The 15,970-nt window shown below is 37.3% G+C and overlaps 1 protein-coding gene across 1 annotated transcript in view; it reads left to right on the top strand.

The window, feature by feature from the left end:
* Positions 1-572: 572 nt before the first annotated feature.
* Positions 573-15,970, top strand: part of MGAT4C (MGAT4 family member C) — a 167,953-nt gene continuing 152,555 nt past the window's right edge. Inside the window, exon 1 of the mRNA XM_088453794.1 lies at positions 573-707. The gene's annotated coding sequence lies outside the window, so the exon portion shown is untranslated. The remainder of the gene's footprint in view (positions 708-15,970) is intronic.

Genomic DNA, 15,970 nt, shown 5'->3' with positions numbered 1-15,970 from the left:
ATAGTTAAATCCAGCTAATATATACAGTACAGCTCCATGATACTGCATCTAGAAGTGTTAAGTATAATGATAATAACTAAGTTGTATGTGCCTTGGTCACCAATGGGACTGTTGTGGGAGAAATGAGTCACATTAGAGACCCAATCCTGATTAATACACACATCACAAGATATAATTTGTAAATTCAATAGCAAAAGAGTAGAAATATTCATTAATATATTGGTGGTTAAATTATATAAGACTATTGAAAGCAATATGCTAAAATGCATTGAATACATACACAGGATCTACAGTATACAATGCAAGTGAAAATATGTTATTTCAAGAGCTAGTTTCAATGATCTAACAGTGTTGCCTCATTTCTATCAGTGCTTTTCTTCTGCTCGTTCCAGATACTGTATGCAAGCAATGTAGCAGTGATCCGCCTTTGAAATTGTGCTGCAAGCTTAGAGTTAAGATATTATTCCAGGTAACAAAAGCCAATGAGAGTACACCAAGATGATGTTTGTGACATCATCTCACAGAGTAGCTAGAAGAGCTGAGGTAGCTTTCAGCTTCAGCACCATTGCTATTATGATGGATGTTTACATCTCTTCATTGAGAGCCAATTATCTCGCTTTTGTGTGAGGCCCAAGGATCACTCATGCTGCCCGTCTGGATGCAGCAGTTTTGGATCTAGCTGAACGAATAGCTTTTCTCTGTGCATGGTAAGAGAGGCTTTTCTTTTTGTCTTCTCTTAGATATTGTAGCTGATGTGTGTGCAACGTGCAGAGGGAAATGCTGGCACATCCCAGTGCTTTAGAACTGGAAGACTTAGCTATAGCATTTTCCACTGCTGCTTTAAACAGGCTTTATTAGCATGCAAGTGTGCTCATTTTATTTTTACTTGATTTAACAAGAATTTTAATTGAATTGTGCTTGTGCTTATTGAAAACCTCTCTATGCTACTATGTTAATAAATGACAATTGATGAAGCAAAGCATGACATTTTGTGTGCTGAGATATAGAGTATTATAGGAGAGATGCAGGAGATATGCTGACTGCAGTGGTGATCATTTGAAATTTACAGGATAATAAGTTATTCAAGTCCTCATGCAAGTTGTGGCAGTGTTGTTCTTCTTTCGAGGAATTTAAAGGGCATAAATATAAATCAAATTGTGTTTTGGAATGTGAGAGCATTTAAATGCAATTCTACTACTGTGTATTTTTTTATATTCTTATAATTATTTGGAAATATCTGTGCATCTATATTGATATTTCTATGCTCTGCAGCTTTGTTACAATGTCTTGAGTGGCATTTCCAGGCTCTGCATGTCACAGGCAGAGAAAAGCAATATTTAGGCTTTTCAGCTGATGTGGATTTAAGAGATTAACAGTGACATTGACACCGACAAATCAGATACAATAAGAGATTTAATTGACTGAGTGAGTACACTGCATGCTGGATGAAGAATTCAATAATCAGTGTAACTAGGCAGAAACTGAATACAAGGTATTAATTATTTGTTATGTTTTACTAAGGTGACTTTATAATTAACATTAAGGAAAAAACATTTCTTTTAGTGTATGCTTGATTTTTTATTTCTATGAAACAAGAAATTATTGCAAACATTGATTGTGAAAATAGTCTGATTTCAGAAACAAATGTTTCACCTGTTTGTCTAACATGGAACAATGCAACAATTACTTTCATAATTTATATAATATATAAGTCCTGTTATCATTTGACCTTTGTAAATATGAGCTCATTCTTACTTTGTGCTCAAATTCCCTATGCAGGAATAATAATTCTCATTTATGTGGATACCAATTCTAACTTGACAGTCCTATTATGTGTCAGGTGCACTGATGCCATTTCAACAATGAGTATTCTCATTGATTAAAACCTCTCTACTATATTGAGAAAGATCATTGTGTTAATTCCAAGGCAATCAATGAATGTGGTCTCACTAGTTAGATAACCAGATACAGTAGATAGATAGATAGATAGATAGATAGATAGATAGATAGATAGATAGATAGTTTGATTTGTGCATATGTGTATATAGTATATATGTATAGAAATAATGACAGTAGGTGTATGTGTGTGTACCACAGATTACATATTGTAAATATTAAAACTCTGTGAGCACCCATTTAAAAAAGAGCTTATTGCATTTACATATAACTTTAAAATTACTTAATTTCCTTGCTTACATTTCTATGTTATTGTACTGAAAACACATTTTTGGTCACAGCTTTTTCCCATTCTCAGTCAATGTAACACCTATAAAGAGTCAAAAATGTCCTTATGTATTTCCTTACGCTAGTCTAGGATTGAAATTGGTTCCCTGTATATCATATTAATGTTTCTTATGTCTATATATAGTAATACTACAATGTTTTCAAAGAGCACTACTGGTTTAACCCACTTAGTAGCATTGTTGGATACATTTGTATTTGCTGAAATCCTCACATGAATTGATTTAAAAAATGTTAGAGGCACAATGGAAGATGAATAGTTGCCATCATTTCTCAAACTCTAGATATATTAAATAATTCCAGCTAACGACCAGGAAAGTGCATCGTTTTTTCAATCATATCTGAGTTGATGTTTGAGCTTATTCAAGTCTAAATAGCTACATTGAAAAATAGTTTCAAAGGTTTTCCATGTGAATGGTAAACTCAGACTTTAAACTTGAAAACAATAATGTTGTTTTGTTTGAAATTAAAAAGAAATATACTGTACAATACTATACTGTAGATGGGACTATTTCAAAGATATTTTTTTATTGTTTCTTTACTCATCTTTTCTCTTAACTTTGAGCTATGAACTGGAGTTTTAAAACTCTTATTCCAGGTGCTTCTCCATTTGTCCTACAGTCCCTGGACAAAAGCAGGGGAGGGAGAGGGAGGACGATGGCAGGCTGCAATGAAAAGGTGGAGGGGGAGTTATGTCATTTTCTAATCCCTTCAGACGGAAAGTATGGCGCTGGATTGTGACATAATAACCCAACACCAATCCCCCAGCCCATCAATAATATAGAAGAGCAGCAGCCGGCAGCTTCATAGGTACGAATCTGCTGGCTGCTGTACTGTATCTCCATGTCAGTGGCCGTCACTCAGTGTGAGTAGCCACAGGGAAAATAATAACACTAAACAAGTGACATTATGATTAGTGTTTTAGGCACCGATAGTATACCATGGAGCCTTAGCGATGGCAGTGCCAGCCCTGATTAGCACATGGCAGGTGAGATGGAGAAACATATATCTGCAGTGGATACCATGAGGTAAAAAATATTACTTTCATTAAGTTAAAATATTATATAAATAAATGATATTTATAAATGACTGCAGGGGTGAAGCAGCAGACCAGCCACAGTTTATTATCAGAAAACAAACAGCTTATGTGATTGATTTTTTTTTTATGAAAAAGTCACCAGTACTCAGGACAAAGAAGCTTGCAGTCAGGGAAAGGGCACCTGTACACATCTAGACTTACAAGTGATATAATATTTATAGTAGCTGAAGGCTTCAGGCACTTATTTCACTGATTACACCTTGTTCCTGGAACTAGTCATAACAATTCAAATTGATTCCTGTAAAAAGTTAGCTATACTGCAAATCACTGAGTACCATTAGAAAATAGGACGGGTTTATGTACAGAAATACTGTATGGTGCAACAGCTCATACTATACTTGGTTCTTTGTTCAACTTACAGTCCACAAAATCACCTGTCCAAAGATAAGAATAACATTCATTAAACAGATATAATTTTAACACATGTTTTACTGGCTCCCAAATGTTTTCATTTCATAAATACAAATACATTCATGATGTGTATTTGGGAGACTGTCAGCTCTCAGGTGTGAGCATACCTGTCTGTCTATATATCTATTTATATGTTTAGCATTAAAATATAGAAAAAAATAAAAACATACACTAACCTTACGTAGATCATCATGTTGGGATTAAGATGCAGGAAATCATGAACATAGAGTAGTATTACATAATAGCCATTTATTAAACTAGTAGTACGCTTACAAGTACTGTTATTTTTACCAGTCTCTTTTCTCTCATTTACAGTGAGCCTTATTCTTGTGCCATTTATTATTATTATTATTAGTAGTAGTAGTAGTAGTAGTAGTATTATTATTATTATGTTCTCCCAGCGTTTGCATGTGTTTCCCTTTGGTGCTGTGGTTTCCTCTTCCATTGCAAAAACATACTGATAGGTTAATTGGCTTCTAAAAAAAATTAACACTAGGGTGTATGTGTGTCCAACTAATAGGGAATATACAAATATAAGGTCCACTGGGGCGGGTACTGATGTGAATAACTGAAATATTTTCTGTAAAGTGCTGCAGAATATGTGTGTGTTACATAAATAATGGTTAATAAATAAATTAAATGAATAAATAGCTATTATTATTTTCTTTTATTGTTTTATTTATACGTAGATTCTACTTTACCGTATAAGGAATATGTATACCTGTCTGTCTATATATCTATTTATATGTTTAGCATTAAAATATAGAAAAAAATAAAAACATACACTAACCTTACGTAGATTATCACGTTGGGATTAAGATGCAGGAAATCATGAACATAGAGTAGTATTACATAATAGATATTTATTAAACTAGTAGTACGCTTACAAGTACTGTTATTTTGCCAGTCTCTTTTCTCTCATTTACAGTGACCCTTATTCTTGTGCCATTTATTATTATTATTAGTAGTAGTAGTAGTAGTATTATTATTATGTTCTCCCAGCGTTTGCATGTATTTCCCTTTGGTGCTGTGGTTTCCTCTTCCATTGCAAAAACATACTGATAGGTTAATTGGCTTCTAAAAAAAATTAACACTAGGGTATATGTGTGTCCAAGTAATAGGGAATATACAAATGTAAGGTCCACTGGGGCGGGTACTGATGTGAATAACTGAAATATTTTCTGTAAAGTGCTGCAGAATATGTGTGTGCTACATAAATAATGGTTAATAAATAAATTAAATGAATAAATAGCTATTATTATTTTCTTTTATTGTTTTATTTATACGAAGATTCTACTTTACCGTATAAGGAATATGTATAGTAACAGTGTAACTCAACATATTGTAAGTACTGTACAATCAAGTGTAAATTAACTTACCTAGGAACTACATACAGCAATAAAATGACTAGGTACCATGTGGAAACAAGTGAGAGTTGGGCAACTCACTGTCTTGCAGTGCAATCGGTGGTAAATCACGTGGAGGGGAGACAATTCTGCTCCAGGTGAGCCTTTAAGGGCAAGCGTATACAGTAGTACCAGAGTTACTAAAAGAATTTGGAGCATGCATGTTGACATTCAGTTCCCTCCTTCCGGGAGGGAGCTGAATGTCTGTGCACAGCAGGGGGCATGGCCGGGCGATGACGTGATTTTAGGGGTGGAGCCACATGATTGCATCATCGTGGCTCCGCCCCTTCTTCACAATGCTGAAAATATTGTCATTGTGAAGCAGGGGGTGGAGCCACAATGACGCGATTCAGGTCGAATCGCGTCATTGGGCTTCCCACTGCAGGGGTTTTTTATTGTAGTTGGAGGGGTCAAGCGGCAGCCGGGAGGCTTGCCTGCCTTTCCGGGGGTTCGGGAGCAGCACCCGATATTCGGGAGGCTCCTGACCAAATCGGGAGGGTAGGCAAAAACAAGGAGCATTGATTTTATGCAAGTAATAGCCTATATACTGGAGATAAAAATCTGACAAAAAGTTAAAACATCTTTTAAGACACACAGTAGCAACCAATCAAATATTTGCTTTAATCTGCACTAAACAATCATCTTATTGGTTGCTGCGGATTAGACCACGTGTCCACTAAACTTAATTAATGTCACACCTACTACAACTGTAATAAAAAATATATATAATACTATCAATAATAGCAATGAAAATATTACTATGCTAACTGAAACATCACACTTTTATCAGTCAGCTAACCATGATTAGAATGGACAAGAAAAATCAAAATAAATCCCATATACAGCCAATAATACAACATAACCATGTTTAATGATCATTATAGGATCTCACACACAGTAAAATAGGGAAGTCTTTAGAACTCATAAGGATTGGGGTGGATTCAATTCTGCATGAGATCCCATAGGAGCCTCATGTGTTGACACTCCATTACAGGTAAGACACATCGCTTATTTTTGCTAGTACCGCATAGATGTACACACAAAATGAAGTGCTGTTTTACATATCATAAAATCTGAAAGTTTGCACTGCCGCACATTACGTAAGGTTGCAGCATGACCTTGCGCTGAATTAAATCTACCCCATATTGTTTTAAGTGTGATTTTGTTGTAATTGAATATTATAATAGCCAGGCATATTATATGAAGATTGAGTGGGTTGATTAAATATGTTAAAACAGCTATAACTCAACACTGAAACCTGTTGTTTCATTACAAATGACCATATGTAAACTTTTAATCTGGTAAGAAACTAAATACCATTGAACCATGCACTAAATTTTGAGTATAGTTCCTAATGGCTTCTAACGTCCATGGATAGTCCCTATTTTTAAACATGTATCCCTAATTAATGTGTAGCCTTGAAATGTTCCTATTTTTCAATGTTGACAACTACCATACTAATCTTCCTTTAAGTTAGAAGCTAATCTGGGCATTATGAATGATTATATGTTTTCTTTAGGAAAAGCAGTATTTAGCACAAAGTATGCTATATTCAAATTCAGTAACCATGACATCATGGAGTTTGTAATGGTCAAGTTCTGGCAAGACAGTACTGTGTGATCAGGGCTGTAGCTAGAGTAGTGCGGCCAGTGCCATCGCACAGGGCACCATAGGTCAGGGGGCGCTGTTTGGGCCTGTCAAATTTCTATTTATTATCATTCTTGCTTGTAGCTTCCTCTTATTTCATCCCCAGCATCTCCTGGCCTCTCCTATCTCTTCTCTGACCCTTCCCTATGAAGCCATGGCCCTTTTTTGGGTGCATTATATCCCTTTGAAAAATGAGGGGGCGACAATTCTCTTTTTGGCACAGGGCACCAAAAAGTCTAGTTACGGCTCTGTGTGTGATACCAACATACAGTAGATGCTAAATAAATATTTTAAAAATAATGGCAACTATGTTTTAGTTCAAATATACAACCTCAATCTACCTTGAAATAAGGAAACCACTAACCATGAAGGAAGAAAGGCTTGTATTTACTTACAGACTATACTGCAGTTTAAATTAAATAAGTTCCATTCCACATTCTGCATGTATGCAGGAAAAATGCACAGCAAGCATTACCCTAGTACACTAAAAGCTTTTAGTGCTACTTCTTGATTTACAGTGTAAAGCATTAACAATTATATAGTAATAGCATATAGAGCAATAGGTGCACTTTTCCCAAGAGGAGGAATATATAAGAAGTTGAGCGAACATTGATGTTTTAATTACATGTAAAATATAAAACACCATTTAAATATTACAAACTGATTAGCAAATATATACATATAACTACTAATAATAAATACTGATGTTAATAAATAATATAAAAGGTTATATTTATATATATATATATATATATACTGTATATATCTTAAACATTATACAGTATATATTATACAGCACCTCCGCACAGCTATCAACCATCGGTAATTTGGGATGGAAGCCAGAGCATAGTGGGCGAATTCGATGTGCACAGTTGGTTTGTGACTCTTTTGGAACCATGATGTATTTATGACTTTTGGATTGCTGCACCTTGAGAATGGCCCTTGTTTGGACCGAAACGTCGGTATCTCCACATATGTAGCACCTATGAACTACTAACCCAATGCCTTAATTAAAACAAGTCGATCTTCTTTTTTGGTGAGTGCCCTCATTCCACTTCCTGTTTTTTGTGTGTGGTATTGGAATATATATATATATATATATATATATATATATATATATATAGTGTTTTTATGAGAATACCTGACAAATTACTGCATATTTACATGAGTGTGCTGATTTTGAGAATAATATTTAATCTAATTGAACACATAGGGCCTGATTCTGAATCATACTCAGCTCTTGCTGGTGATGCTGTACATCTTGTGGTTATAAGCAGATTGCACATGCACCCCATAAAGCAATTGCAGACTGTGCATGCACTGCACCATGCATACAACCTTGATGGAGTAAATGACAGCAGCTGGTTCACTCTGTTTGTGGCTAAATCTCTCCTTCCATGAAATGGACCCTTCTGAGTGGAAACAGAGTAGCATTCTTGCTCTGGTATGGAAAGTATTAATCTCGTGGAAGTGCATTGGGCCTGTAGCTAGATTTGAATTGTGAATACAGAGAATGGACACCTATTTATGATATTTTGCTCCCAGCATGGGGCTTATTTAAATACAGATACTATGATGATGGTAGTGGTTGCAGATGCAAAACAGAAGGCGGTGCGACCGCAAACATGAATTCGTATGGATACTGACACTAGCATAATGTAGTAAATCTGGCCACCGCACCATCCACTCCTGCGGCTGCTTCATGTCGGACTCAGAATCAGGCACAGCAAATGTAATTACTGACCTGCAAAAATGTGGTTGCATATTGTAATATGCATATGTGCCTATTTATCTGATCTATGCAGCCCATATTCTTCTTTTGGTTAATGCCCTCTGTAAAATCATTCTTTGCCTAATTTTGCAGGATTGCAGTTCCATCTGTGAATGTGCATAGTACAGAGCATAAATATTTAACTTCAAACTCTTGCTTACTATTAACTTAGGACCACTCCTATCAAAATATTTGTATTTTCTACATAAAACCAGAGATGAGAAACAGGACAAATATCTTTGGCTTATAAAGCTGCGTACACACTTAGCAATGTGTACCCAGCTCGATGTCGTGTGCAGCGCTACCCAGCGGGGGTGCCGGCATTGGCAAGTGCATACACACTTGCCAATGCTGGCAGTAACGAAACTACAGCAGGGGTATAGCGGGTACACACTGGCCGATGTGCCCGATATGTCATCCGATCCACCAGATCAGACGACATATTGTCTAGTGTTTACTAAGCATAAAGATGGACTCTGCTTTTAATAAGGTTTTGTTGGAAAATCTAGAGATTGGTTAGATAACTTCAAGTACTGATCATCTAGATCTGTGGTATGTGTAGCTACAGCAGGGGTATAACTAGGGGGGCTTCTCCCCAGTGTTTGGTATAGTTCACTAGTTGGGACATTTTAGTTAATAGGTAGGAAAATCCAAATATATCTGAGCTCCAGATGTAATACAAATAGATAAAAAAAAATACTTCAGTATGTTACATTATAACATATGTATTAGAAATGAATAAAGTATATGCAAAAAAAAATCTTTATTTAACAAAAACTTAGGGGAATAGAAACATCTTATTTTATCATTTTAAAATGACATTCAAAAATTTAAAATATTATGCTCAGCCATTATGATAGAATTTATTTTTTCCCTATTAAAAGGGCTACTGCAGGCAACGCCGTTGAACCCAATGGAGAAAAGTTTAGCCTGGTTTCTCCAGTGGGGTCTAAAATTGCTACTTTACATTATGTATACAATGGCCATCATATAACTAAAGCTGAGCCATATACAGTATACATCACCTTTATAAAAAATGTTTTATACTATATATATGTTTTCAGAAAATGTATACAGTATATAGAATGATACAAAATAATGAATGCACCACAGGTCTGTATACTGTATTCTGTGTTGTAGTTGGAATCATAAAGGAATCTCATCTTGAGGGTAGAATACAATTAAGTACTGCTACTTACAAATTTATACATCTAGTGAATTTATTTATTTTTTATTATAATTTTCAATAAAAGTTGCATTTCAAAATATAGCAGGTATCAGCTATAGAAATCCGTGTCACAACACTGCCACCTGGCAGCTTGCTATGGCATAACCATTTGATGTTTAAGCATAAAATACAATAATGCATTCAAGTTCTTTGATCTCCATCACAATTACATTTTCTATCCTCCCGCTGCACATTTGAAATTACCCCATAAATGGTATTCAGCTTTATATGACTCAGGTTGATCTAGACCCTTAAAACACTATTTTAGTAATAATACTAATAATAATAATAATACTAATAATAATAATAATACTACGAAGAAGAAGAACAAAAACTACTATTACTGCTACAGCCTTTGTTTTTTTAGCACTTGCAATATAGCTCACTGATGTATTACCCACACATTATTTAAATCAGTATGTACCCTGCTGAATTCATAATAAAATATTTAGTTCTTCAGTCATTAGGAGATAATGTGAGTTGCTCAAGGTTACAAGAAAATACCTAGTAATAAATCTTAGTTTCTCCTTTTAAGAGTTTAATGTTGAGCTCCTATGGTCCAAATCAAATTACACTTTGCATTATCTAACAAACACTGTATTTTTGAAATGCCTGTTTCACTGTTTTTTTTTTATTATTTTGTCCAATGACTGCATTTTGCTTACATTTATTATACAAACATTTTTTTCCCATTCTTTCTGATATATGACAGCAGATCAAGGATTTTCAAATGTCATTAATGACTAATGACATACTCTGTCGGAGGGGGAGGGGGGGTTGTATTTGATGTTGCAGTTGACATGGGAAAGGCTGAAGTCTCAGTGTAAATTAATGATGGTCACTACTGTACCAATACAATGGAATGTTATTTTCAATTTTATAGCATATGTTATATTTGATTTATACTTCATAAAGTAAATTAGGATAATTGTGGAAAACTCATTACTGTTACTTGCATTATGGGTTTTAATTCATTATCCTATTTTTTGTGTACAGTATCTATATCAGAAATATGTCATTTACAATGAGCTGTTTGGAGAGATTACACAAATGCAATTATAGGAGAGGTAAATTTAAATTAAATAAACTGGAAGTTGATTGGACACATTTAGAGGTGTTTGTGTCTGATGATAGTTGGTCACAAAAGAGATAATTTTCCCAAAACTGCTCCTGAGGTGTTAATAAGCAAAGCCTATAATAAGAAATAAATTAGCATAGCACATGCATGTATTACACATTGCTTGTAGAAGAGCATGCTGAGCTAGCACTAGTTTTGTTTACAGACTACATGTATTAAACTTTCACCTTAGTAATATTATTTATTAATTTGCTTACCATTAAAGGTCAAAGAAGCATTAAAACTACTAATAGCTTAATGAACGGGATAAGCACAAACATGATGTACAGATATCTTTGCTCCACAATTGTTCAATGAAAGACAGTCAGCGCAATCCTAGACCAGCAGTGATCTGTAAGCAACTGTCTACACTCTTACTGAAAAATCAGCACTCAGAAGTAGAGGCTCATAAATGAAAACAGTCATTTTGCATTTTACTGCACTTTGTAAATGTTTCTCATTATGTACTTATAATTTTAGTTATTTTGTAAACAGAACTTTAATAATTCAATTTAGATTAATAATACTGAAGCTCTACATGAAAATTGGAAATGCACTGTTCAAAGCTCTCCTTATTCTGTGCTCTTCTTCACTGCCAGTGCTGTAGGCTTTCTTCGGACTGCTTGAAGTGCATGCAGACTGTTCTGTCACATGACTGATCACTGTCATCCAGACAGAACTGACTTTGCTTACATTCTCATACTGTAGTGGATATTAATATTCATTTTCATGTTATACTGTATGAGCAAGGGTGATGAATGTTGAATTTGAACCAATAATGTATGAAAATATTTAACAACGCATCTTCTGAGGATGGACACACTAAATTTTAAAATTCTAAAAGGTGCTGTAGTCCTATGAAAGATCAGAAATTACCAAGGGCTTGTTTTAAAAAAACTTGTAGTGCTTTAACATAACATAGCAGTGAAAAATGTAATGTAATATTTTGAGACTTGTGATTGCTGTCTCCGTCGCTGACTCTGACTCAAGAACGCTTCTGCACATGCGTGCCTTTACTGTGTGTCTTCAGCTACATCCTCCATACAGGACGGACGTGCACCTGAGAGTCTCTGCAGAGAAATACTCCACTGAAACCACTATTGTAAAGGTGTGTGCCTCCCATAAGCCTCCCACCACCTGTGTCAACCCCATATGTTCCTGGCTAGATCTGTTGCATCTATTATATGCCTGCATTCAGTACATTCCAGTATTGACAATAAACAAAGGTATTAGCGCGTTCCGTTACCCCCTTGGTGTAGTGGGTGGAAGTAGAATGGATCAAAATAAAGAGACTGGTGTAATAATCACACAAAATATTAGTTTACTTGAGACTTGGAATATATGGTATGAGCATTTAAAATATATATTGAAACATAAACTCAATGGGAATAGACCACAATCTAATAATAAAGGTATGATCAAAATCGAAATGAGTGAAGGCAAAAACCAACAAATGGTAATGAGAGCAGGCTCTCCACATCAAACACTCCCAAGACCAGTCCAATAACAATTGGCAGCAGAAATGTAACAATCAACAGCAGGTGTAAAATGTTAGGAATCAGGTAAGGATGTTACATGGACAGGATGCACTCTGAAAGTGTCCTCCTGTGCCTATTGATGTGTTGGGCAGTAGGTAAAGTCAATTTACTCTGTGGTACAGTGTGGGTGATGTTGGTGGATAAGTAGGGTAGTTTTGCATGCAATTCCAAAATGTAAAGGAACGTGGTGAGCTGCCGGAGGTATATAGTAATTGACTGCAGCATCAGTTGCCCGGGGTAAGGTCTTCATGGGGTAAGGAGTACGGGAGTCCAGAGGATGTGGGGACAGCAAGTCTCTCGGCTGCGCTGTCAGTGTCCGATGTGTGTGACAGCACAGGTCCGACTGAATGGGCGTGCACTGCCGGGACACCAAAGGGTGGACTGCACTTGCCTGGGGAGGAGAAGTGATGGTAGTGGTTCACCTTGGAAGAGGCAAGTCTCACCTCTTCCAAGGTGAGACTTACCTCCTTAGGGCTCAATGGGATCCCGCTCTTCCCCTTGCTGGATGTGGTTGATTGAAGTCCTCTGTTCTTCTGGCAGGCGGCTTTCGGGTCATGTGTGGGTACGTGACTAGGTTGTTGCTCTTCTGCGGGATTGGAGTCTTGATGTCCTGATATGGTGATAGCGTTATGGTGGGTGAAGGTTGGCAACGCGTTTCAACCCTCTTGGGGTCTTCTTCAAACCAGTATTAAGCCTCATGAAGAGAGAGCTTCATTCATCCTTTTACACATCACGCCCACCTGTTACCTAGTTCAGGTACAGTATGTGCTTATTGTGTCTAAGGAGTTTAAAAGGCAAAATGGGATTGGGGTATATTATTTCCTAAGCACTGGTTTTGGCTTTTTGGTGGTGTCCCATCAGTTTAGTAATTCTGTGCAAAGCAATCCTAATGAAAACCCAATAGAAAGCCAACAAAAATCCAAAATCAATGCTTACTAAATATGACCCATCCCAGTGATAGCTGCTAATACTGTGGTCTCAAGGATTCAGTTCTAATAAGCAAAAGTAGCATTAAGGGAAAGGCATCTGTTATAAGTGAAGATCTTGGTTCTGGTTCTAAGGATTTATTATGAGTATATATGGTATAATTCATACAGTAACACAAGAAAAGTGGCTCTGGCACAACTCATGGACGGACAGTGGATGCTAGCCCATACTCTGGGATTGGCAAGACCTAGTACTTATGTGAGAAGTCTAACGTGCTGATTGAATTCACCAGTGAACCCCACAAGGAGGTTTGAACTTAGCTGCATCTGACACACAGGTTGCAGCCCTCAGACTTTGTTTCCTTGCATAGGTGCTGGTGTTGTCTGGATAAGAGCGGAGTACAATGCAGGCATACCATGTAGTCGACAAGTCACACCACGGTGTCTTGGCCCTTCTTGGTGAGAGTGGTGATGGGAGCTGCAACAGACAAATACTTCCTGATGAACTGCCAGTAAAAGTTACTGAAGCCCAGGAAACATTGTATCACCTTTATCCCACCAGACAGAGCCAGTTGACAATGGCAGAAAGCTTCTAATAGTCCATTTGGAGACTAAAGCCAGAAATGTTGTGCCGCAGGAATGCCAGCTCCTTTCATTTGAAGAAGCACTTCTTTAACTTGCAGAAGAGCTGGCTACCCTAAAGTCATGAGAGCACTTTGCATACGTGCTTATGATGACTTACTATGTCCATAGAAAAGATCAGGATGTTGTCCAGATACTCCATTACATACTTATATAACGGGTCTAGAAAGATGTTATTCATGTACATTTGGAAAACAGCAGGCGCATTGCTTAAACCAAAAGGCATGACCAAGTACTCATAGGGACCATCCCATGTGTTGAAAGCCATCATCAACTCATCCCCTTTTTGGATCCTGATTAAGTTATAGGCCCCATGGAGATCTAATTTTGAAAAAAACTATTGACCCTTTCATATGGTCAAAGAGTCCTGAGATTAGTAGTAGTGGATACCGATTGATGATGGTGATGGCAACCAGACCCAATAATCAATACATGGTCTCAGCCCTCCATCTTTCTTCTTGACAAAAAGTATACCAGCTCCTGTGGTTGATTTAGACTCCCTGATGAACCTGCACTCAAGGTTCTCCTTGATGTATTCTGAAACTGCTTGGGCCTCAGAAAGTGAAAGGGTAAACACTCTTCCATAAGGAGACTTTTTCCCAGGCAGTAAATCTGTAGAGCAGTCCCACTTCCAATGAGCTTGGAATGTTTCAGCAACCTTCTTGCTGAATACATCCCTGAAGGACTGGTATGGAGCTGGAATAGGGTTATCTGCAGAGATGGATGAACACTGGAAGACATGATGTGGAGGTGTAATAGTTGGCAAGCACATCTTATGGCACTGATCTCCCTATAACAGGATTTGGGGTTTACTCCAGTCTAATGTGGGATCATGCATGCTTAGCCACGGAAGACCTAGGGTAATAGGACTCTCAGCTGATGAGAGTATGTTGAAGGATATCAACTCCTGATGGAGAGCGCCCACTTGCATGGTAACATCTGTCATCCAGGAGTGGATGGTAGCCATGGGAAGTTTATTCCCATCCACTCCAATAATAAGGAGTGACGTCTGTAGCAACACACTTGGAGTTCATAAATCCTGATTCTTCTTCGCTGTAATGAAGTTGCCTTTGGAGTCCAAAAAGGCCTTGAGAGACTCTGGGGTCTTCTCTAAGAACAGGGTCACATCAATTGAAAATTGAGAAGGACTGCCCTCTTTTGGTGTGTGATTAAATGCACCTAACCTGACCACCCCTTGATCAGTTAGGGCTTCTCGTTTCCCAGATGCTTAGTGGAGCTGGCAAAGTGGTTACCCGGTTCACCACAGTACAGACATAGCTTATTCTTGAATCTCCTTTCCCTTTCGATGGCATGGGCTCTTCTGGAGACCTAACCAGAGCTTTGAAATGCGGGGTGAGCTTGAAACTGAAGCATTGAAACTGTTCACTTTCTCATGCCCTCTCTCTGTGGCGATAGTCTACCCAGATACACAAAGATATCAGATTATCCAGACATGCTGGTAATTTTATGGATGCCAGTACATACTTGATTTGCTCTGAAAGTCCTTGCAGTAATGCATTTGAGGAAAGGGTTCAGAATTGCACAGCATATTGTCCAGCAGATTGGTTGCCTTGCTTCAACACAAGATTAGCTGACCCTGCAGAGAATACTCGCCTGGGCTCAACAAAGACCTTCCAGAAGGCTGCAAGGAAATCAGCGCTGTTATTGACCAGAGTGTCATTTCTTTCCCATAATAGAGAAGCCCATGGCAATACCTGTCCTGATAACAGTGAGATAATATAAGTTACCTTCATCCTCTCATAAGGAAATTTTGCCACCTGTACCTCGAGCTGAATCAAGCACTAATTCAGAAATCCTCGAAAGCCTTTGGTATCCCCATCATACTTCAAGGGACCCATAATGATGTGGAAGTACCTGCAGATTGAACAGCCACTGCAGGAGGTTGTGCTGGTTGTACCGGAGGTGGCTGAGTGACACTGACTC

Source organism: Taudactylus pleione, unplaced genomic scaffold (assembly GCF_031769625.1).
Source record: "Taudactylus pleione unplaced genomic scaffold, aTauple2 ptg000040l, whole genome shotgun sequence".
In the NCBI taxonomy this organism is placed as follows: domain Eukaryota; kingdom Metazoa; phylum Chordata; class Amphibia; order Anura; family Myobatrachidae; genus Taudactylus; species Taudactylus pleione.
Note: the sequence above shows the minus strand (reverse complement) of the source record. Positions and strands in the feature narration are given on the sequence as shown.